Genomic DNA, 24943 nt, shown 5'->3' with positions numbered 1-24943 from the left:
CTGAAGTTCCCTCTGTGCCCACCCAAGGTGGGGACTTTCTCCAGGTGGAACTAGTCCCCAGCGGCAGCCCTGGGCTCTGCTGAGGTTAACTCCTGAGCCAGAGAGTATGCACAAACCCTTTAACAACAACTAACAGTTATCTTTCATATGCTTAACAACCTAACTTTGATACAATCTCTCCTGCTGCATATACCCAATTTTCATTTCTGTTGATCACAGACGTGTAACTTCTTAAAAAACAAACAAACAAAAAAGAAAACCAACCCAAAACCAATAAAAACTTTCTTTCCAAGTTATTGACGAACTTGTCTTCTGTTACAAAATATAAATCGTTGCTAGGCCCCAAGGCCCTGTGCCACAAAAGCTCTTAAAATCTTCTCACCAGCTGAGAAGTTGTCCTGAATACTGTACTGCATAAAGCTTATTGCATGTTGATATTGTCATACAAGTGATTGAGATTGCTCAGAGTACATGAAGACATGTAAACAATTTTACAAACACTTCTGGTTTCTCCATGAGGATCGCTAAGGAGGATTTTAAAAATGAGATTTAAACAATTTTATTTAATTCACATTAAAAGTTGTTCTAAGTCAAATGTTTTGGTTTCAAAACTTAAATATTATAAGGGAAATAATGACTACTGTTAAGAATCCAATTTATAAAAGGAGAAAATCATGGGAAAATGAGGCAAACTTTATGTGAAAATAAAATTATGGCAGAACTGCTGAAGAGCATTCCAGAGCTCAGGATATACCATGTTTTACTCAAAATTATTTAATAAAACAGGAACACCACTTTGTGCTTATAAAGTTCTTTTGCATCCTACAATCTCAACCTCCTTTATAACATTAATTATTTAAGCTTCCAAATGCTCCTGTGAGATTCAGCAGGTAAGCATTATTATACCTATTAAACACATATAAACAAAAATTACGATGCTAAATTATATGCAGAGTTGTTTCTTTTTAAATTGATTTCTCACTATAAAAGAAGATGCTGAGTATACTATTACTTTTAGAACAGGATTTTATGGGTCAAATTTTTAGTAGGCAGTTTCACTGCACATTTGCACATACAATTACCCAATTAGCAAGCAAAACCTGGGTAATAGTGCACACAAATGGATAGCAGGGCAAGCACAATCCAAACCAGAGTTGGTGATGGAATGGAGAAACTGACATGCTGATCAGTGGTTTCTGACAGTGGCCAGTTCCAGTCAGTTCAGAGTCAAGCGCAAGAAACTCTGTATTAGGCAGTTATGGGATAACTTACCTCCAAGGAAAGTTTCCTCCTAAATCCCTACAGGGTGTTTACATGCTGTGAAACATAAGTGTTTATATCCCAAAGTCTTTTTAAAATATTTACTATTTTAACTCTGGATGGTCTCATTACCCATATGAATATACAGTAATCTTGGATTCCTGCTAAGCCCTTGGCCACAATAACATCTTTCAGCAATGAATTCCAAAGGCAAATCACATATTGTATAAAATTGTTTTCTCTTATCAGTTTTCAATTTTCTACCTTTCAATTTCACTGAATGTCCCCTGCTGACTACGTAGTCTGCATTTTGTTTAAGTTCCAGAAAAAATGGTTATTTACAGCAGTAATCATTGATAAGTAGTGCCATTTTAACTAAGGTTTCAGAGGCATACACTGAATTATGAATTGATAAAATGCAGCGCATCTGTTCTTGAATGTTAGGTATATAGGGTAGGATAATTTTACTTATTGTTTTGTTACAAAAGCTAATCTTACTGTATGAGACTGCTCAAGCCAGCTATCAATACAGGAATGTCTAGGGTAATATGATTTCCTTCCTTCTGCATTCAGAAAAGCAACTGGTCCATGAAAAGAACACTTTCTTTGGTGCTGGCAGTTCTGAAGTTCACCTGTAATGATTACTGTGGTTCTTACTCCCGACCAGATTAGTGACAGTGGAGACTGAACTATTGTGTCTAGGCTGTAGCAGGAGCTATATATTTGAATCAAACTGTACCAGCACTAGCAAATCTTAATCTGACAAGGCCTAAGAACTAAAATATTAAATAATTTCATGTATTTTTTGCTTTCCCAAACAAGAAACAATGGCACATTTTTTCTTTTGCTGAAGGGAATAAGCAGTTTAGAAACCTAGACCCTCATTGCCAATAACCTACATTAACTCGTAAACCGTTAGGGATGTTGGCTTCAATGTCATCTGTTCCCACCAGGCTTTCAATTTATTACAGAGGAAAAAACCTGGATCAAATCACAGAGCCAGTTAATTGATGATTCTACACTCCTATACTCTACCAAGGGGACCTGGTTTCAGCACTTAAAGATAATGTCTTTGAACACCCTGCCAGAGTGAGGTCAATACAATGAACACCCATGGAGGTTTTGGACTGGATAAGATACTACTGTGAGAGGGCCTGTCCTGTTCATAGCTTCTCAGATGTCTGCTGTCAGTAAATGCCTTCAAAAGGCTGACTTTTGCATTCTGCTTCTTTCAGCCTGCAAAAAAGGTTATAATCATTTTATTCTGAGAGGGCGTGAACAAGCCGAAGTTAGCAGGTGCAAGTCTCAGGTACTAGAAGGTATGCAATGTCAAATTTTTAAAATAATGCAATTTTATCCCCTGATTTATAAAGATTATTTTGATTATTTTTGGATGCTTTGGTTTATCTGAATTGAATGAAGAAATTCTTCATCACCTGGATTTGTACACACTGGTTTTTGTCCACTCTCAGCTGTACCCACACTGCTCCACTGACTGGCTCTGTACTGCAGGTAGTAGAGCAGAACTGTGTACAATTTGTCCAACTACATCCAGGTATATACACAAAACTGTCAAAAATGATTCTGCTACCCTTATAAACATTCCTCGACTCTGAATACAGACACAAGGCTGCACAGGTCCCAGAGCAGAAGCCAAAACAAGATAAAGTATTGACTACTCAGATGTTTTCTCTATAATATAGTATATGAACAAGTTCCCCAGGTACTCAAGTTGTATCTGTTACAAGTTATGTGTTAGGTTTCAGAGTAGCAGCCGTGTTAGTCTGTATCCACAAAAAGAAAAGGAGGACTTGTGGCACTTAGAGACTAACAAATGTATTTGAGCATAAGCTTTCATGAGCTACAGCTCACTTCATCAGATGCATTCAGTGGAAAATACAGTGGGGAGATTTATATACATACAGAACATGAAACAATGGGGGTTACCATACACACTGTAACGAGAGTGATCAGGTAAGGTGAGCTATTACCAGCAGGAGAGCGAGGGGGGGGGGGACCTTTTGTAGTGATAATCAAGGTGGGCCATTTCCAGCAGTTGACAAGAACGTCTGAGGAACAGCGGGGGCAGGGGAGGAAATAAACATAGGGAAATAGTTTTACTTTGTGTAATGACCCATCCACTCCCAGTCTCTATTCAAGCCTAAGTTAATTGTATCCAGTTTGCAAATTAATTCCAATTCAGCAGTCTCTTGCTGGAGTCTGTTTTTGAAGTTTTTTTGTTGAAGAATTGCCACTTTTAGGTCTGTAATCGAGTGACCAAAGAGATTGAAGTGTTCTCCGACTGGTTTTTGAATGTTATAATTCTTGACATCTGATTTGTGTCCATTTATTCTTTTACATAGAGACTGTCCAGTTTGGCCAATGTACATGGCAAAGGGGCATTGCTGGCACATGATGGCATATATCACATTGGTAGATGTGCAGGTGAACGAGCCTCTGATAGTGTGGCTGATGTGATTAGGCCCTATGATGGTGTCCCCTGAATAGATATGAGGGATGTGTTATTTATTCATATTGCTTGAACTATTCCCTGCATTGAGTCAGTTATATTGCAAGATGTCCGATTGAAGAGTCAGTTAAGAGGGAAAGGGCAGACCCATTTATAGGGACGTTTGACATCCTTGGGGGGCTTCATCCAGTTGATGTCATGTAATTCTTTTGCCCTCTCCTTCCTTCATTATTTTTCATGTATCTCCATTCCCCTATAAGTAAATCAAATGATCTGTTCGAAAATCAAAAGTGAAGTGTTTTAGCTCATGGCAGAACAATTCAAGGAGTAAAAACAGATCTTGACCTTCTAATTATCCTACAATGAGCCAACTGAACACAAAAAGAATAAATCAAGTAAGAAAATACTATAGCGGCAGTCAGCAGACATATTTCTCTCCGATTATTATGTACTCTGTCAATGTCAAACTCTGTCATTAGCATGTGCAAACCCCTTTTCCTGCCATCCCTCTCCCCCATTACCCTAGTGAAAATGTTTGGTAATGGCAGAAAAGTCACAGAGAGAAAATGGCTGCAGTCAGAATTCTGACTCCTTAGGGTACTCCCAGCTGCCAGTGTGTTTCCAGGACACCAAAGAGTTTATAGAGTAACTACAATATTGAAAACAGTTTAATCTAATGAGCGAACACTACACTAGAGTTTTGCCTTTTCACTATCCGTGGTGCTATGAGCTCCTAAAGCGGGCTCATAAAAAAAAAAAAAAATCCCTAAATGCAGTATGCATTAGACCTGGGTCTTCATATATCCTGCTACTCTCACACTTCCCATACAGCCATTCTCAGAGGCCAGCAAAGAGACAATACATCAGAGGGGCTACATTCAGAGATGAGTCTAACCTGACTTAACTTATTGTAATACCTCTCTTAGGGTCCATTATTTTAGACTCCCTTATGTTTGTTTATTCCCCCATACACATCAGTTCCTAAGTAGCCCTCAATCTGTGGAAGGGAATCAGTGATCATACTGGCCCAATTTAAAAATGGGTAAATTTAGATAGAATAATCAGGCAATTCTTCCTATTAGGTTAGGCTCTGGAATAGTCTCCTAAGCACAGATGCAAATGTCTGATTGGAACATTTAAATCCAGGCTGACCAAAACACAACGGCACAGACCCTCAAGGTGGTGTGAACTCTCAATGGATTATGACAATTTACACCAGCGAAGAATGTGCCCCAGACAATATTTTGTAGAATACAATCCTTCATTGGCAGGAGAAGAGTCCAGAGATGTTAAGATTTTCTAGATGTCTTATGTCTGACTCTGTACATTCACACCCCGCATGGAAACACTGAGGATCCGTTACTGTCAGCCACAAGAGATCAAAAGTCACCAGCTGGGAAAAAAAAGTATATTGTGTCATTTTGATCTGTATTTTGATTTTTTAAACACCCGCATCCCACCCGCATTGTGTATGAAAATAAGTACTCCCCACTCCCCCAAAATTTATTGGGTAAGATCAGTTCAGCTCACTCCCCCACTCCTCCTGTGGTTCTTTACTCCCACTCCCAGGCCTGAGAGGGCTGCTGCAAGGTCTCCCTTCCCCTTCTTAGGCTGGGAGGGGCAACTCCAGGGGCTCTACACCCCTCCTCCCCCAACTGTCCTGTCCCAGGAAGCAGGGCCGTCCCTACCAATTATGGTGCCCTACATAGCCTGAGCGCCTGCTCACTCCCCCCAGTAGAGTGTCTGGGCTGCACTCAAGGTCTGCGGGGTCATAGTGAGAGGAGCTGTGGGGGCCTCTTTGGGGGGCCCCACAGGCCCAGAGTGGCCCAGACGATTAGCGGGGGGCCTGGCGCCAGCAGCAGAAAGCGGAACAACCTGGGCCCAGCCCACTCCGCTCCCCCGACAGCTGTCCCCCCCCACTCACTGGCAGCGGGAAGGGGAGTGCAGTGGGCTGGGTTGCTCTGCTTCCCACCACTGCCGGTGAGTGCGGGGGTAGGCCTGACCCCTGCTGCCATCGCCAGGCCCCTGCCCCCGCGAATCCCCTAGGCCGCATCTGTCGCTGGGGGTGGGGGCTTGGGAGAAAGGGTGGAAAGTGGGGGCAGGGGCGGACGGAGTTGTCCCAGGCCTAGGGTGACCAGATAGCAAGTGTAAAAAATCAGGACGGGGTGGGGGGCAATAGGTGCCTATATAAGAAAAATCGGGACATTTGGTCACCCTACCCAGGCCCCACACCCCTCTAGGAATGCACAGGGGGGCCAGCTGGGGGAGTGGGCTGGCCACTGGTGCTGCTGCATATGAAGCACGGAGCTGCATAGGGCACCACGAAATTTGGAGCAATTTGGTGCCCCAAATTTTGTGGTGCCCTACTCAGCTGCGTATTCTGCGTATGCCTAAGGACGGCCCTGCCAGGAGGGGTGCTGCAGTAGGCAGGAGCAGATACACTGTCCTGTGTGTCTCTCTCATGAGGGGCGAAGGGGTAGAAGAGGGAGCAGAGCTGCACTAAGCTACTGGGCTCTTTGTTCCCTCCTCCCGCCTTGTGAGAGCAGGGAGCATGGAGGGAAAGAGTGCAAGATGCACCCTCTGAAATCCTGTTGCTTTAAAAAAAATAAATCGTGAGTTGGCAATATTACAGATATTCACTTTCCAAGGCAGCTACCTCATATCCTAGTTAACTTTACTAAAAATAGCAGTTATGCTGGCAATTAAATATCAACAGGATGTTGACCCTGGGACTAATTTTATGAGACTTCGAGTTAAATTTCTACTCATGGTTACATCTATGTCACATCTAAGTGTAATGGGGAATCATAAGTGTATCAGAGCAGAATTTGACCATCTATTATAAATAAAGCGATAGTGGTAATAAAAACGCAGACATTTTCAAAATAATAAGCTGGGAAACAATCAATTTCCTTGTTCTATTTTCTTTCTTTCCACAAAAAAAAAAAAAAGATTCCTAGTTTGTCCACAAACTTCCCATGTGACTTTTAGCAAGCTAAGCCCCCTGTGCCTCAATTTCCTATTCTGTAGAATGGGAATTGTGACACAGAGCACATTTGTGGTTCACTACTCTGTCAGCAGCTCTTGTCACGCCTGACATACTCACTACACCTAACACACTTGTAATCTGTATCTAAAAGGTGGCATGTAAGATATCTTTGGAAAAGTAATAACTCACTGATCATGAATATTCTTGCACTGTGTATGCATAAGAATGTACAAAAAGTTATGAATATGCACTAGAACTATACTCTTAAAACGTCTTTGGCAAGCAATGTACAAGCACAATCTCCTGTACCTTAGATAAAGAAATGTGTATTTGATTCTCTGATCCACTATGTTGTCAGGCAGAGACAATGCAGGTCCATTTTTACATACGAGGTAAACAAAGCTATCAAGCCAACAAGCATGGGAGATGACAGCAGGGTGTCTAAACCCAGTATGAGAGAGAAGCTTAGTATAGGTTTTACTTTTCAAAGAATATATTTAAAAGGTTTACTGGTCTATAAACATGGGGGGGGGACTGTGGGGGTGCTGAACCTCAAGTGATAAGCAATTCAATCAACTGATCGTATACAATATTACTGTATTAACTGCTATTGAGCTGGGTCTTTTATAAAAGCCTCTGCTTCACCACTGATTAATATCATTGTGAACTGTATGTATTAACACTACATAAGGAATGAGGAATACTCTTTAATATTATGCTTTACAGTCTGTGACCCAAACAAAGGGAGAGAAAGGTCTCTCTCAGCCAGGAGGGAACATCACAGCTATCTACCTGTCTCCAAAGAAATTAAGCAAGGTGTGACCAAAACAAAAATGAAAGCTCATTTACATAGAAATCATACAGGGGGTTCGGAAGCCCACAGGAAGGGAAGAACAGTATGAAGTCATCCTGTCTCTTGAAGCAAGGTCATTGACCTATAAGCAAAAGACAGAAGCCATCTTTGGCATCCATCACTAGACCGACAAGGGAAGAACACTCTTGCAAACTGAGAAAGATGGGTCATTCAACCAAAGGAGGCTGAAGTCTGTGAGAGGTGAATGTCGATGAGGGGGGAGAAAAAAAGCCCATTTTGAACAAAGGGTATCTTGCTATGTTAAGTTTTACACTTTTAGATGCACATTTTCACCTTTAGTTTCTCGTAACATTTTCTAACCTTATTCCTTTTGCTTGGCATCCCTTAACCTATGTTTTTGTTAATAAATTTGGTTTTTTACTATAAACCAACCCGGTGCTTTATTTAAGGGGAAGGATATATTTACCCCAGTTAAATAAATAAGCTGTGATGTGCTTTTATGTCAGCAGAAGTACAAACTTTATTATTTCTCTGAACTGTCCAGGAGAGGGCTGGTCACTGCAGAGCACATGGTTTTCCCAAAGTTCAGGACTGGGAGTGTGTTGGGGTCACGGTCACTTTGTTGGTTGTAACCAAAGTTGGTGGAAGTCAGAGTGGGGCTGTAGCTAGGTTGCTGGGGTCAGAATAGCTAAACCAGGGCTGGCTGCATAGCATGCTGACACTCGGGGAGTAACCTGCATGCTTTCAGAATGGCTGTAAGCAATGCTCCCTCTAATTTTTGACAGGCCGTGTGCACAAAAAATTTCTTCTGTGCAAATTGTTATGCTTCTGTGCAAATTTTTGTGCACATGGTGTTTCACCGTGTGCGCGGCGTTTAGGATCTGTGTGTGTGCGCACACACGCGCAGCTTAGAGGGAACAGTGGCTGTAAGTGTCCCACACTGGGAGCTACAGCAGCAAAGCACTGTAATAGCACCCAAGGCTGCAGGGCAAGTGGCAACCTTACTGGTCTGGATTGTATCCTAAACCCTACCACACAGATGTTGTCAGGTTAACAAATATATTAACATTTGTAAAGTGGTTATAGATCATTAGATGGCAGGTGCTATTTAAGTGCAATAAATCATTTCTTTATGCATCTCCACTTCCTCCTCTGCAGAGACGCAGTAAGGAGGAAACTTGTCATTCTTCCTTTTATTAGTGAATGCAGCTGGGAGCTAAATACACTGGTGATTCCGACTAACTGATTTGCTAGTGTTTATGCACGTTGTAAGCATGGAACACTAAATCAGAGCATAAACAAATCTTGGGTTAAATGTGCAGTGAAACCCTAGCACGTAATAAAACCTATATTCTTTCAATGAACAGTTCCCAATTTTATTTTCCCCATTTAATTTTCAAATAATTCCCATACTAAAACATAACAGCAGATTGCACAGAGAGAAAATACTGAAATGGTTATTTTCCCCAAATTTAGAAACCATCTGTTTTAAAGTTTTATTTGGCTAAGCAAATCACAGGCCATCTAACTCTTAAATACATACAAAATACCTTTTTCCTAGTTTCTAAGAAGAATGTATTTAGATGAGTTATTTTGCATAATACGTCCAATTGATCCCTTTTCTATTCACTCTGCATCAGTCCATTTGGCGGCAAGCGGGATGCGTTTGGGGAAAAGGGGATGGGAAGAGGCAGAGCGAGGACAAGGTGCGCTCAGGGAGGGGGCAGAGTGAGGGCAGGAAGAGGTGGAGCGAGGGTGGGGCCTTGGAGGAAGGGGCGGAGTGGGAGCCAGGCTTCGGGGCAGAGCTGGAATAGAGAACCCACTCAGAAAAATGTAACAACCGCTTCAAGAGTGCTCACAAAGGTTAATGCAGACTATAGACTGGCAGTACTTTGAAGTGTAAGCAAACAGGGCTACCATTTCACTTGCATCTTAAAGGTCAACAAAATATAACCTAATTCACTTCTCTTATACAGACACAAGAACAGGCACATAAGATATGCACAGCAAGTTTATGTTCAGTACTGCAATGACACAGTGAAAGTAAGTTAGATTTCAGCACTGTAGATAAACTGATGTCAAGAAACAGAGCATATAGAGCAAATATGTATAGAGCTGTAACAATTCTATGGTTGTCTTTGGTAATAGTCTGTTTATTAAAGTTTCCAGTGAATAGCTTTTGTACAAAGAAAAGTTACCTTGTAATTAATAACCGAGTTATTTATCATACAATGCCAATGTTGAATCCAATCTGCTGTAATACAATCTCTTTCAATTAATCTAGTTACCAAAATATTGTTGTAGTGATTGTCAAGTAATTGGCAAGTGGCAAATCAAATGAAATTATAGTATAACCCTGATTACATGAACATCCATCATCCAAGCCTCCTTTTCTAAGGAACTGCTTGCTCATCTTGTTCCATCAGCTTCCAATTATCAAAACACACTTGGTAGCGCTCAAGTGCCTCGTATATGGGAACTCTACTGCATGCTCTCGTACGGCCCTAAGTGTTGCATTTTAAATTTCTTACAGGTCGCACCACTCTTACTGTCTGAAGTAAGTAATATACTCCAAGAAAGCAACACAAAACATTGGAAAGTAAGGAAAGAAATATAAAATATGAGAGATCACTGAAGAGTGATAAGAGATGGTTGGGTTCCCCTCTTTCTTTCCCCCTTGAATAATGGATGGGCTGGCTCCCCCAGTACACACAATTTACTGAAGTTCAGCTGGGCTTAAAGTCTCCTCATGCTATGTCAAACTTGTAATTGTTTGCTTCTGCTGAACCTACTTCCCAGCTCCTCTTGTGTCCATTGTCTGAGACTTATCTTGGTACCAGGCATGTTGACAGCAATGGCAAAGTTAATCAATCAATCATGCAACATCCCTGTGCATACCCCATATGCTGTTTAAAAATTGTGGTTTGAATTCAAATTGGTACATCAGCTCATAAGCTCTGACTCTCTGGGTACTCCAGGGTTCAAGCACCCACAGGAAAAAAAGAGTGGGTGCTCAGCAGCCACTAGTCACCCGCCAATCAGCTGTTCAGTGGCTCCCGCTGATCAGCCCATTTGGTAGCAAGCGGGATGCGCTTGGGGGAAAGGAGATGGGAAGAGGCAGAGCGAGGGCAGGGTGCGCTCAGGGAGGGGGCAGAGTGAGGGCAGGAAGAGGTGAAGGGAGGGTGGGGCCTTGGAGGAAGGGGCGGAGTGGGAGCCGGGCTTCGGGGCAGAGCCGGAATGGAGAAGCCACTCAGAAAAATGAAAGTCGATGCCGGTGCATCAGCTTGTTGCTTACAGGTTCCATCCTTGCTGTGGAGGAAACTAGTTACAAGGTTATATAATGGCAAACATATAAAGCCATCATCAATCACTCATCAGTTACAATTACCATTTGCATCCATTTATCTAATCACAGTCTGCCATAACTGCCATTCTTCAGAAGTTCAAAACCAATTTATTTAAAGATGGAAATGTTGAGCATAACGGCAACATAATTATTTTAACATTCTGTAGAGCTCTGCTAACTCATATTTCTGTCCCTTTTCAGGTTTAATATACGTTAAAGAAAATAGCATTAATTTACAGATACATATCCCCACTCTCTCACAAGCAGTGATATCCATGTGATAAACTGCACTTAGCATGAAATTTCGACCATCTCCCAGGCACTAAGCCCCCTGATCCATATCTGCGAGTACTACTACTACTATTTCAAACCTCTGTGCTACGTCTAACAGGCATCATTTAAAAAAACAAAACAACCCACCATGAAAATATTTCTCACTTTCCCTCAAATGTAGCATGCTTCCCATCCTCCTTTCCCAACTACACTGACCTGATGTGTAATACTGACTCTTGGACTAGTGACAGCTTAAGTCTGCTGCCTTGCAATCCTGGAAGGCTAGAAATAGAAGCATTTTATCTGTCCATGACTGGGACATGGGGGCAGTCACACCCATGTTAAGAGCAGGAGTCAGGCCTTGTGGTTATAGCAAGAGCCGGTAGTCAGGAAATGGAGCCCAGTGTCAGAGCTGAAATCAGAAGTCGGGACTCAGAGCCAGGAGTCAGCACTGGGCTACCTGGAGCAAGACAAGGTAGGAGCAAAGCTGGCAACAAGAAAGCACAGAAGCTATCATAGCTATGGGTGAATGCTTTAAGCAGCTGCTGAACTATGGCTGCTGCTGGGCTTAAGAACTGGTCTGCTGACTCATCCAACCAATGAAGCAACCTACTGCGCTTGTTAGATTGCTCAGAGACTGGCTGTGCTACAGGCCCTGATTCCTGACATTATCACTGGAAAGGGCGGAGTCCTACTTTTCCAACAACCATGACTCTCTTTGCTAGCTTGCAATAGGATTTTTGCTATACCAAGAAACAGTGAAACCTTGAAAGTTAAGTGGTTACTAATCTATGTATTTTTCCAGAATAAGTGGACTATGGGTGTAATTCAGCCTTCTGCCCCAGGATTTTTGTGAACAACTTCATGGGGATTTGTAGGAACCAAAATCCAACTCCCCAATCAACAGAGAGGCCTACAAGGCAGCATTGCAATTGTAGGTTGCTACACCAGCCTAGATAAGTGCCTGTATAATGCTGACAGACCCTGGTTGTTGGTGGGTGGGACTGAACCGAGGACCTTTTGAGCTAAATGCATGAGCCTCTACTGCATGAGCTAACCACCACATGGCTCTTAGCCAAGGCTGTAACTGATTCATCAATCTCTAGATGGCTAGGTGCCACTAGAGAGGGACAGAGCACCACACCAAACAGGCATGACTTACACCTGCTAATTCCTTTGTACCCCGTGCAAGGTATTTGGATAACTAGATCCATGTCTTACACTGGAAGGTGTTAACGGCTGACATCAACTGGGTCTTTGATCTTTATACAACAGACCTCATTAAAGCCAATGAGTTTCCTAAGTACTCTTCATTCAGGGCTAAATAAGAGGAGCAATTAAGCCCCTTTTACAGAATCACAGCGGGAAACAATGGAAGCCATGGCCAAGGCTTGGCAGGCCTGAGCAAGGTCAGGGAGAATAAGGGTATGTCTACACAGCAAAGAAATACCCACGGCTGGCCTGTGCCACCCAACTCAAGCTCGCGGGGCTTGGGCTCGGGGGCTGTTTCATTGCTGTGTAGACTTTCAGGACTGGGCCTGAGCTCTGGGACCCCTCCCACCTCACAGGGTTCTACAGCCTGGGACACAACCGGGCAAGGCCCTGAATATAAGCAAACTGTTCGAGCCAAAGGGGAACACACATAGGTGAAGATTTAGGGTACGTCTACACTTAAAACACTAGAGCAACTCAGCTTAGCATGGGTCTGCCTTTACAAAGGGGAAAATTTCACCCTGTAAGCAGGTACCATAGTGCATTAAAACAATGAGTGGACTTTCTTTCTGTTTCACTGCAGTATAAAAGGAGTTTCCTCAATATATTTCTGTGCACTACTTATATTCTAATTTAGCATTTATCTGCCATAGTTACGATTATGATCCATTTTCTGACTGTGCACATTCATGACATATTGTGACCACAGGTGTAATCTGTACTGTGACAAAAAAATCCAGAGAATATAAAGTACTTTCGGACTGCCTGGCCTATTCTGTAGATGGCACTGTATGTTAAACAATGATCCTTTCCCCGCCTACCCTACAGATACTGTGAAGCATTAACTAAACACAGTATCTAACATAGCACGAAAAACATGCTTACTTACATCCAAGGGATCATTCCACAATATTAACCTTTAAGCATAACCCTGGAAGGGATCTCCAATTTATAATTTAAATTACCGGATTCCCCTTGGTAGGTCACTTACATGCAGTACTGCCCTAGTGAACCTGTAGGAGGTACTGTGTAGACCGATTCCTAACTTCAAATTTTAGATATTTTTTAAAAAAAGATTATTTCCAATTATAGCAAATGTGAAATATGTACTGAACAATGGCTCACATCCGTCCTTTTGAGAATCAAATGGCTGTGCATCACACATTTAACAACAAGAGCCAGAAAGAAGTGGTGTGAAAACAAGACTGATTGGTGCAGCCGGGAATCAGAGCCATGGAAGTCGAAGACTGAGAGAGACAGGAGCAAAGGAAAAGCTGATTTTTGCAACGGGACACAATTTTTCAAGGTGAATTTAGCTGGGGAGCTGAAGTAATACTGAAGCCACTAAACCACATCCTGCACTCCTTACTCAGATCGAACACTCATTGACGTCAGTGTCAATTTTGCGTGAGTAAGAGATACAGGACTGGGACTTTGACTTACAGAACTGAGGAGGAAAGTCTTAGAACCATGGAGGAAAAGAAGTCCAAACTGTTTCAGAAGTACTCTATATAGCTCAATAGCTCTTCCACTGGCCTGCTAAGCTGGGTGACCTCAGGCAAGTCATGGCCCATCTGTGCCTCAGTTTCCCCATGGGTAAAATGGGGATAATGATACTAACCTCCATTGTAAAGTGCTTTGAGATCTACAGATGAAAAGTGCCACATAAGACCTAGGTATTATTACTATTTTATATGAAAACAGTTAACAGATAAGGTATGAGTAGGTGGCACCAAAGAATATGTAGCACACTTCTTAACTTTGGCAGAACCAAAAAACTTCTTCCTGTGCACTGTAGGTAGCTTTTTCCAGCAGTTGTTTAAATCAATTCTTAAGAAGGAAGAAAGCTCTATTTAAAAGACTTGCTCCAGATTTTTGGTATTTTATATGGTTCTATTATGAAAACTTGATATTTCATTTTAACTACCATTACAAAAATGCATTTTTGTTTTGGCTAGTTTGTCTGCAGATTAATATTTCATAGACTCCAGCATATAACATTATGTTAAAAAACTTCTTTTCCATTCCCTCTACTAGGAGTAGTTTTTACTATGTACGGTATTTGTATTAGTGGCATAAAAAGTTTCAACCTCAGTGAACAATTTTATTAGCAAATATGAAAATAATCAGTTTGGCCTGAAGGCACAACATATGGGTGTTGGAAAAAGCAATTTCAAATTTATTTTGGGTAATTCTTTAACTCAGAAGTGTTATGTTCTCTTACTTACAAATTTGCAGATTGATACTATACCCTATACTTTTGACTATTTGAGACAAAATATAATTGATTAGAAACATCTCCATATGTACCAGAGTACGTTGTCAACCAAATTGTCATAAGAGAGTTTACTTGATGCACCTGAACGGCAGCTGTATTGATAGGATCTTAAGTTGAGCTATAGGTCAACAAACTAGAGAGTTGGGATACGAACAAGCTATGAACAAAGTGTTTGACAAGCACTTGTTCACACAACCCTAGTCATGGTTTCATACTTCGCTCTGACAATCCATAGCAAAATTAGGAAGAGCTCATGTAAATTATGATTGCCATTCCAGAACACATAAGTTTTTGATTTGACAATACCACAGTGCTAATAAGTGCACAATACAGATTTCTGAGAAAAAAGCAGTTTTCTACAATTAATGAGTTTATAACATTTTTCTATAATACATCATTTTATAAAATGAACATGATTGACATTTTTCTTTAAAAAAACCCCAAAACCCATACCACCGTCACTGATGTAGCACCTCCAACTGATTTGCTTCAAAATTAAGAGCCTTATTTTTGATAAGTACTCAGATAGCTGATTAGAAAACTGTCTTACAAACACAGCCATTAAACAAGCCAATCAGAAGAGCTTCAGTGGTGCTGGAGACCAGGGTGTAAATTATAATAAAGTAATGTGTCACATTGGGGGGACCTGGTGGTGCAATTATAAGACATTTTTAATTGATCATTAGATTATAACTGCTATGTTCTGGCTTGTACCAGCAATTTATTATATACTGTGTGTATATATATATATTTTCTATACTGTATGTGCAGGATATAGAGAGGAATATGCATTTGCTATCTATTTGCTGTATGTCATTTATGTCATCAGTCTACAATTGTTATAGACGAGGATGTTTTGACTGGTTTGAAAATTTTTACTGTTTTTATCAGTATTTCCTTATAATAAGTAAATTAAATCTCTTTCCAAACAAAATATTAAGTTTGGTCATTATATACAGATATATACACACAGACACACACTCACACATTATGTGTATGTGTAGACCCTCCCCCCCACTAAATGGAAAACACCTTAAAAGAGCATTAAGGTTGCAAAAACAAGAACTCCAAAGTTGTCTCTGCAACTTTAATATTGCTCCTTTGTGTGTATGCATTATAACACAGTCTTTAATTAGATGATCTCATACTATTTTTTTCACAGGACTCCTGATTCACTCAGTGCATAGGATGGATCTGCTCTGGGGATGAATCTGAGTTATGTAGTGAATGAAGCTTTTATGTGTATGTCCCCAGCCGAATTCCATCATGTGGAGTCATAATGACCTCTACACGTGTCAGCAGCAGGGTTGGAACCTTCAGATCCACAGCACAGTACTAAAGGAATAACTGACAACAGGAGAAGACTGTCATCCTCTGTTTGGACCAGCCACAAACTGGACCAGCCACTAACAGGACTATGTTAACATGAAATAGTTACCTTTTAAAGCGTACTAACGAAGCCTACCTGGGCAATTAGAGAGCAGCACATTAGACAAGCCCATTGTTTGGGAAAAAAATGGATTTGCCACAATGCTCTATAGCCAGAATCTAGGCAGAAAACAGATAATTCCAAATCATACCCATTTTAGTCAAGATTTTTACAGGCTACAATTAAGTGTCACACTGAATCACGTATGAGCACGGACCATATCTTTTTCTGTGCCTAGTACAAAGCCAAAAGCATGCATGGTGTTTAACAGAACATCACCACCAACACCACTGTACCATCGCATGGTGATGAGGGAAAAAGCCTTTAATCTTCTATAGAAACAATTATGGGCTGATGGCATAAACCAGAAGAGACCAGAGATCCATAGGCACTAGATCTAGGTAAAATTTCACTGAAAAATGTAATCTGGGGGCACCCAAAATTAGTCACAAATTTGTGTTCAATTTAGCAAATAGTTTTGGGCCAAATAAAAAAATTAGATTTTTTTTTTGTATTTTGAAAAAGTCGGAACGGTTCATTTTGAATTGTCATTTCATTTGACCTGAAGGAAAGTTTTTTGGTATTTCATTTTAGCAAGGGGAAAAAGATCAGTTTTGGTTTGAAATTCCCCTCCTTCGGTTTCAGCCACCACACTGAAAAATCAATTATTTGCTCAGCTCTATTAGGAATCCTTTTGAGGCGAACTGTTTAATCCCACACTGAAGTTCCAGAACTCTGAAGTTTCTTTTACTGCTTGACAAAACACATATTTATCCCACTACACTGGTGGCTGGAAATTCTAACAAATGACAGAACATGGGGAATAGCTACACCAAGACACAAAATGGAAAGTGAAGGTTGGGAGTGAAAAAAGGAAAGGGCAAAAGAAGAATAAACCAACATAACCAGCACCACTTGGCACCTTTATTATGGCAACTTAGGTGAGGACAAGGGCAGAGAGAAGGTAATGTTTCTCAGCAGCACTGGGGTGAAGAGAACAATGAATTACACTGATTTCTGCAGTATACAGAATTAAAACATACATTTGCAAATATGCTAATTGGAAACAAATCAATTTTTAAGTGTACGGTCTAATATCTATCTCTATGCACAGGCAGTTTAAAAACAAATACAATAGGATAAACTACTGTATATATTTCTTTACCTTAGCTCATGAGCTAGCACAGCCCACTTTTAAGTTACAGGAACTTGAATCAGACATGATTGATTTGTCCTTCTTTCAGTCCTTGCCCTTTTGTGATTCTGCAGAGAACACTAGGAACCAGCAATAACTCACCACATGCCTCAGATCTTTTTTGTTTTTGGAAATCTCTCAGCAACATGACATCTCACATTTGTTATGGTTGACTCTGGGCATTTAAATATGCAAACAATTAAAGTATATTTGCAAGGGATATGACAAATGAGCATTTGCACATTGGCCAATTTTTCATTGACTTCCATTCAAGAACATGATTATATTTCAGCTCTGCCTCCACAGTTGTCTAAATACGTTGATTTCCTAATATTCATGTGGTCAGGTTGACTGATGAGAATGACGTTAGTATAAACTCAAGAGTCTCTCTCTGAAAAATTCCACTTCCATTATACTGTTATAAATTCAGAGTAACTGTTGAAGTCAGTGGAGTTCACTCTGGATTTAAAATGGTGTAATGAAAGCAGAATCTGACCCTTTTTCTCTTCCAACATCCCTTCCCCTGCCACACAACAAAAAGCCTGCTAAATTTTTTACACTTCCTACTTGGCCTATTTCTGTTGATTTTTAAGTGATTTTAGTATGTTAAATTAAGTCATTGATCTATATAAATGAGTCAAAGTACCAGTGCTGGGACTGGAGCTAAACTGGTCTTTGCTCCATGTCTTAAGCTCAGACTCCTAGATCACACTTCTCTCTAGAAAAAGACAGGGATTGAAAGGACATAGAGGAGATGCAAGGGGAAGAAAGAGATTTCATTCTCCTGAAATCTCTCCTACACCAAATGTCTGAAGGAATGCACCACTGTACTTAACAGTGGAACACAGCAGGATTCAAACATCTGCCAGGCTAATTCAGTCTGGTTTTACTTACAGCTACCCAAAACATATAAGGGGGGAAATTTCTCTGTTGGAAAAGAGCTGGAACCTTCCCCCAGATTTCAGTGGATGTCTGGATTTGGGGAGGAGGTCCAGACTTGAGGTTTACGCATAGACTCTGCTTTTACCAGGAAGGACCAAAAACCCAGATCCAATGCCTCCATCACACACTTGGGATCCAAATTTTGCAGCTCAGTCACAATTGTAAACCTTACTTTTAGGTTTTAAAACTTGCAGCTACCATACACTGAGCTGAGCACTGCTTTAGCGAGGAACACTTCCTAGTTTTAAAATATTTTATTCATTAGGCAGTGCCCCTGTCATTGCTTTGTTAATTGTTGCTCAGCTTTGACATCAGCCTGCCCCCACCAGGACATCAGCCTTACTGAAAGTATATTTCAGCAGGCCTTGTCTTATAATAACTCATCAGCCTCCTTGAAGGCAGACAACAAAATGCTTACAGCTGAACAGCTAATTTGCTGGGAACAGGCTAACGCTGCCCAAAGTAACTGCAGAAACAGCACTGATTCTGATGCCCAGTGCTAAACAGAATTTTAAAAATAAGGAAACTGGAAGGAAGCAAGGTACTGCCCACAGGAGCTCTGAAAATGCTTCCCAGTTACCGAACTAGAAAGATATTTATTTACTAATGGAACAGAAGGGGATTGGATGCTTCAAACTGCTGGTTGTGAAGCCTTTAACCGCTGGTCACTGGTTAAAATCCAGCCCACATTGGAAGTTGCTGCCCTCTGACAGCTGTTTGGCAGCCTGTAGAGATGAGTTTAATTTAGTTGTCTCTATCCAATTCCTAGTGTACAAGTCTCAGTATCATAAAAGCTATCATCAGAACCAGGACCAATCATTTAACACTCTGAGAAGAGGCACCAAGGATTAAAGGAGTGTGTTGATTATTTGCCCTCCCTAATTGAAAGAAGGCCCATTGGCATGGCAGCATGGGGGAAGCTTGGATTGCTGTGGACCATACTATATCCAATTTGGTGGACAAACAGCTCTTCACAGTCTCCACTGCTGTTAATTCAGAACTTTTCCTGAACAATAAACCCATAAAATAAAAGAAACTCAATTGGTTTAAGATTCCAAATCAGGCGCTCAAATGCCATCTAAAATACACTTAAAACAACAAGCCTGAAAATCAGTTTCTTCTTCTCTTTGGAGTTCCAAGTTCCATGTTTCCTCTGCAACACTTAGCCCTAAACATTTAAAACAGTGCAGTGCCTTTAAAATAAATTTGCAGCCCTAACAGTAATGGCAGCATCCCTTTTTCTTTTTTTTTTTTTGGGGGGGGGGATTCTTCAATTTCATGAGCACAACAATTAAGCAGTTTAGAAACAAACAAGGAACATAAAAATAATAAGTAATACAGCAAAAGTTTGATTTTTACTATCAATGGCAACATTTAAAAAAGTTTTGGTTGATATTAGCAAAACTATTGACTACAACAGAAGTAAGAGCTTTCTATTATTATTATTATTATTGCCTCCTTGTAGTCAAACAGTAGGGACGCTCTGTTGCATAGAAGTAGTTAACAGAGGCATAATTCCCACCCTACAAAAGCCAGTTTGCACAAAAATTACATGGAAAAAACGTATACACACTGTGCTCATTCACTTGCAGAGGTTAATAATACAGGTATCATAAGCTACAGCACATGAAAGGAAATATGCATTGAGTCATAACTTACTATTTGCTAATGAGATCACTCCGTATTAAAGAAAATTCTTAGTATGCCACTATCCTCCAGCCAGGTTCACTTATCAATTGCAGCACTGCAGCTTCTTTCTTCATTCTCAGTTAACCTCCATGAAGGGACCTCAGAGGATATATACCGGATAACACTAGCACTTGAGAATTTCTTTTCTTTCTAAATGCTATGAAGCTGTTATCAGCAAGCAGCCAGATAAGTCAAATCAGAGCTAGTATTCTCTAAATTCTCTGTTGTAAATCAGATTTTAATGGAGAAAAGATTTATATCCCTTTGAGACCAGGTAAGGAATATGTTATTAGTGTGATCCAGAATGTGTGCTTTACAATAGTAAATACAGCTAGGAGTTGTTCCCCTAAGCAATTTTCCAACTTCTCCAAATTTCTTTGCTCATAAGGTGGAAACTAAAACAAATGAATCTCCCATTTGTATCCAATATTAGTAAATGACAGTTTGTAAGGAAGCATTGATACAAAAATATGCACGTGTGTACATACACACACACATGCTCTGTAATATTCCATGTGAAATCAAGATGTAAGCTGTATTTGATTGACCATTGGAAGGAGAGGGTATGGATTTCAGTTTTATTTATTACATCATAGATGTGAGAGGTTTGGTAGCATCCCTCAGCACAGTCTCTGGCATAGGTATTTAAGCCCTTTCTATTCCTATCCAGAACCTACGAAGTCTCACAGTATTTGTGAATTGAACGTAGATCACATTTGACTAGCATTTGAGAGCTTTTTATACATTTTCATCACATTGGAATTTATATGTTCCCAGAAAGAAAACTGTGTTAAACTCATAAGTAAGGTTGATAAGTGAACAAACACTTAAATATATTGTAGTGCTAGAAAGTTAGAGAAGAAATAACAAAAGAAATTAAAAATGCTGGAAAAATGCTATTTGTATTGCAATAATGCCTGCATGCCCTAATAATGATCCAAGGCCCTATTAACACCTAAATCATCAGTTGATTTGTCCAGCTATTACAGCACAGATTCCAGATTAATTTATAGTTGAGACACTTAAAAGAATGTGAAGGTCCAGAAATCAAGTTTTTCAAACAAGCCTTTCAGGTCTTTTTCTATTAACTGATGACAAAATGAGGAAAAGCCTTTTACTTTTTGTCACGTTTAGCATGAAAAATATTGAATTTCTAATATTTATAAGCATTCTGTTCATTAAGATTTACCAGGGAGGGGTGTGTCTCAGACTTCCATGCACAAACGAACAGGAAAAGGTCTGCCATACCCAAGCCATCAGCAAAAATGACGACACTTAAGTCATACTTCATAGCGATGTGTGCCCTTCCCTTTGCTTCTTTATATTATCCTTTGTGGGTAAGCCGCCATTTTCAATTTAAGCGTAAAATCATAGGCAGAACAGAAGTCAGGAGGATCATTAGTGATAGCTAGTACCAGAGCTAAGGCATTTTCCCAGCAATTTTAATCTAGGGCTTGTCATGAGAAAGAAAGCTTGTTGCCATGGAAATTAACATGCATTCTGGATTTGGGGTATTTGTTTTTACTTTGTTTCACTGCTTTTTGTTTTACCATCATCTGAATAATAATCATATTCAGAATTTGAGTTATTAATGGTTAGGTTCAGCCACTTACTTGGGCACAGGATCAGTTTCAGGCTTTAGAGTCTCAAGTTGCTTTTGGAATACCTAGAGAATCCCAGCATGTCTTGGGTTCTATACTTTAATGATGAAGAGATTGAGGTATAAATAATAGAACTATTCAGATTCTGTGATTAAAACGTTAATAATGAGACCAACCAAGTCAGTTGGTGCAACTGATATGCAACATGAGCATTACCCAGAATGCTGTACCTCCCAGAATTCAGCAGCTAATCACAGTATTGTTGGTATCATAAGCATTGAGGACAACTGGATTCTCAGTCCAATGCCATCTATGAATTGTGTCTGACACCATTACAATCCTCCAAATCCACTCCCCTCAAACCAACCATGGAGTGATGTGTAACCCATGTCTCCATAAAAAAATAAACAACTCTTTGGCCAATAAAATAAGATTTAAACTCAGACTTCTCCATGCAGAACACGTCTAAATGGATCAACCCAATTACGTGTGTGACAGATTTTTAGTATCATTTTAGTATACATTTTTAGTACACAGTCCCAGCCTAACATATTCCAAATTGCCTGTTCCCACTTTTCCCTGAAGTAAAACATCTATTAACAAAAACTAGACTGTAAACAAAAGGTACGTGATAAGATGGAGAAGAGGTGAGAGCACCTACTAGAAGACAATTATGCACCAATTACCTGGATGTCCATTTAGCAAATTCTCTGGTCAGATGCTGCTGCTTATACTATTTATACTTTTGAAAATTATTCTGCACCGTCCTGCCCCAATGAAAAAAACAAGCAAAAGTGGCTCAGTATTTACATACACAAAAAAGCAGACAGCTACTCCATCTCCACTTTGTGAGTTTAGGCTCCTTTTTCAAATCCTAGCCGACACGAGTTTGGTGCCCCAAATCCATGGAACTTGGACTCCCAACTCTCTTAGTCGCCTTTTAAAACTCCAGACTTACGTTTTCAAACCACCACATTTTGAGGTTATATAGTGTAATAATGAAAGCACACAGTGCTCTCTTTAACAATAATGATCCACATTAGCCTTTTGTGGTGCTTATGTCATAGAAAGTTCTGTATCTCATTCACTTCAGGACGTCTGCAGTCATGAGTCATGCATGGCCCTATGCTAGGGGATTCTCCATACTTCTGCATTTTCTTGTGATTCAAGAATGCCCAACATGGAATATGCCCTACTGTTATATATGTAGTTACTCTAGCAAATGCTTAGAATAACTCTGGCCCATTGCCAAACAATATTTCTTTTTATCTGGTGAGGGTATATTTAGTTCAAGCAGGTCAAACTAGCACATTCTGGACATTCTCTTTTCTCTTTGATCAAGGGCAATAAACCTTCAATCTACCCTTTCCTTTCCCTGTTCAAATGTCACTATGGTAATAGTCTCATTGACAGACATGGCAGGCTCTTCCCATGAAAAAGAACTCTTTCGGGTTCGACATTCCCACTAGATTCTCTGACTATCTGATTCCATAGAAAGCTGGGGGTGGTAAGACAAGTTTAGAACTGACTATCTCCTAGCAATGATCTCAGGGGAAAGACCTATCGCAACATTGTCCAGACTTGAATTACAATTAGGATCTACAAATGCTGAGTTACTATGAGCTATGGAGCTTTTACCAAATTGCTATTGTGACGGGGCAAGGCCAGATGGCTATAGTAAAGTAGTGAGGAACAGGTATGTTAGTCCCAGGCTAAACAAATCCCTGGTACCATGGTAACTAAATGGCAGTTGCTCCAGGTTAATCAAGTCACCTGGGGCCAATTACGATCCTTCTAGAAAGCAGTGGAGATAGTTAGGTTGATTGGGACACCTGAAGCCAACCAAGGGCTGGCTGGAACTAGTTAAAAGCCTTGCAGTTAGTCAGTGAGGTGTGTATCAGAAGCTATGCTGTTGGAGGAACTAAGCAGTATAAATCCATATCAGGTGCAAGGAAGGAGGCCCTGAGGTAACGCTGAAGGAGATATTGAGAGGGGGCTGCTGTGGAGAAGTGGCCCAGGGTACACTTCCTATTTCCAAAAAGTCAGCTACCATAGCTGCTTCTATTAGGGTCCCTGAGCTGGAGCCTGGAGTAGAGGGTGGGCCTGGATTCCCCCATCCCTTCCCCAATTAATCACTGAGACTGGGAGACAACAGAGACTGTGTGAGTGAGGGTTGCTTCTCCTCACCTCCCTTGCTGGCTTATGATGAAAATGGTCAGTAAGCTGTGACCCTTGTCCCTAGAGAGAGAAGGGCTATGTGGTGGGTCACAGTGAGCCTCTGAGGCTAGCAAAATCCACCAGGAAACACGGGACCCATGGAGACAAGGACAGAGCTTTGTCACACATTCATTGTTCTTTGCAGATTTTCTTTCATGAAAGAGACCACAGCTTTAGAAGTAACAGAAAATTCCATGGGATATATTATATGGGGTAGCAGGCAGACTCTCCCCAAAATTACCCTGACAATCCTCTTTTTTCCTAGACAGGGACCTTGTTAAGGTGACAAAGGTTATGTCATTAAACGTGGGAAATTCTGATGCATTTGAAAAATAACTAGCATTTGAAACAAACAAAAAGTTTCCTCACAAAGTTCATCACATTTTGATACAGTGCAGTGTGTAACTTCAGTTGGCTATTTTACAAAATTATGTGAACTCCTTAGACTCTGCTTCATTAACTTAATGGTGGTTTAAGCTTCCTTCTCCTACTCTCTGTAAGTCTGGGAAATTTATTGAGACATTATGTTACTCATTTTTTATACAGCAGACACAAAATTCATTTTACAGCCTAAAGCAGATGAGTGAGGAGGATTTAGAAGAGTCTCATCCTTTCCCTATCATGGAGTACACATATCTTCAATAGTCTTTCAAATTAGAAGACATGAGTGCTTCTTTTATATGGGTACAGCCAACCCTTACAGACCAGCTGAACTGAGTTAGATCATAACTGTGCCAGCCAGACCACTCTTCACCTAGATCTCCTGTATCTGGAAACTTCCTTCCATTCTTAATTGAATGCCAAATTCAGAACCCAACTACTAGCGAGCTGTTGCTAACTAGGGATTTCAACTGTGCACACTCAAATCCGCAGTGGAATTTAAGGCTTTCCAGATCCTGAAGTGTAAGAGACCATGTAAAACTATGTTTTGCCAAAGATTAAACCCATAGTAAAAGTAGACAGCTAGATGTGAGGCAGGCAGCAATGGCACAGTAGGCCCTAGCAGAGTGGCTGGACCTCCGATTCATCATTAAGATACAGAAGGTACTCCTGTGGGGGCCATCTGTGTGGGTGGGCACAAGGGTCTACCTCTGTAGATCAGACTGCAGGATTAGGTGCCAGGTTAGAATCATGGGACTGGAAGGGACCTCGAGAGGCCATCCAGTCCCCTGCATTCATGGCAGGACTAAGTATTATCTAGACCATACCTGACAGGTGTTTGTCTAAC

The 24943-nt window shown here is 40.6% G+C and overlaps 1 protein-coding gene across 13 annotated transcripts in view; it reads right to left on the bottom strand.

Moving 5' to 3' along the window:
• The window catches only part of TPK1 (thiamin pyrophosphokinase 1), a 480985-nt gene that overhangs the window by 69491 nt on the left and 386551 nt on the right, over window positions 1-24943 (bottom strand). Inside the window, exon 10 of one of the 13 annotated variants that reach the window (XR_012157430.1) lies at window positions 21511-21595. The exons of the other annotated variants lie outside the window; for them this stretch is intronic. The gene's annotated coding sequence lies outside the window, so the exon portion shown is untranslated. The remainder of the gene's footprint in view (window positions 1-21510; window positions 21596-24943) is intronic. 13 annotated transcript variants of the gene reach the window in all.

The sequence above is a fragment of the Lepidochelys kempii genome, chromosome 2 (genome assembly GCF_965140265.1).
Source record: "Lepidochelys kempii isolate rLepKem1 chromosome 2, rLepKem1.hap2, whole genome shotgun sequence".
Classification (NCBI taxonomy): domain Eukaryota; kingdom Metazoa; phylum Chordata; order Testudines; family Cheloniidae; genus Lepidochelys; species Lepidochelys kempii.
Note: the sequence above shows the minus strand (reverse complement) of the source record. Positions and strands in the feature narration are given on the sequence as shown.